The sequence below is a fragment of the Cicer arietinum genome, chromosome 2 (assembly GCF_000331145.2).
Source record: "Cicer arietinum cultivar CDC Frontier isolate Library 1 chromosome 2, Cicar.CDCFrontier_v2.0, whole genome shotgun sequence".
Classification (NCBI taxonomy): Eukaryota; Viridiplantae; Streptophyta; class Magnoliopsida; order Fabales; family Fabaceae; genus Cicer; species Cicer arietinum.
Genome location: NC_021161.2, coordinates 18065472 through 18066233, shown reverse-complemented (window position 1 = coordinate 18066233; position 762 = coordinate 18065472).

The window sequence follows — 762 nt, the reverse complement described above, 5'->3', positions numbered from 1 at the left end:
TAGTTCAGTATTCAACGTTTAGACAATCGATTTGGGAATCGATTAAGTAACTCTGGACATCGATTTGGACATCAATTAGAAATATTACCGTTGTGACTATTTCTCACTAGCCGTTGAAGGTCATTATTACCAAATCGATTGAGGATTTCCAGAAACGGTAACATAGTCGATTGATCAATCGATTTACGTGTTCAAAGGTTTAAAAAGGAACAGGTCTAAATCGATTTCTTCACTGATTATTTCCAGATTTCTCTATTTTTTTTCTGCTTCATCTTCTTGCTCTGTCTCTGCAACTGATATCTGCATTCAATCTACACTCTATCTTCACTCAAGTTCTTCAATCTACTAACATGGCTCGAGTGAAACAGACCCAAGCCCATACCCCTTCACCTTCATCATCTTCAACAAGTGAAACTCCTACACCTCCACCTACTGTGTCTAAAAGGATTTCAATTCCTACGCATAAGATCCTTGCCAAGGACAAGGGCAAGCAACCTGCACTGAATCAAGAAGTATCTAAGAAAAGGAAGGAACCGCCATCAGAGAAGCTCTTGGCTGATGCTATGAAAGAGATTTCTCAGAAGAAAAAGAAGCCAGTTATATCACCCCCACCTAAGAAAACCCCTGCACCTAAGGATAAGGATGCAGAAGTCACCATTCCAGCAGAGTTTTTGAAAAGGAAAATCCATGAGGGCAGAACCCTGGATTTTGCCTACTTCGATACAGAAGGCTTCACATTCCAAGATCATTTGAGATTTCATG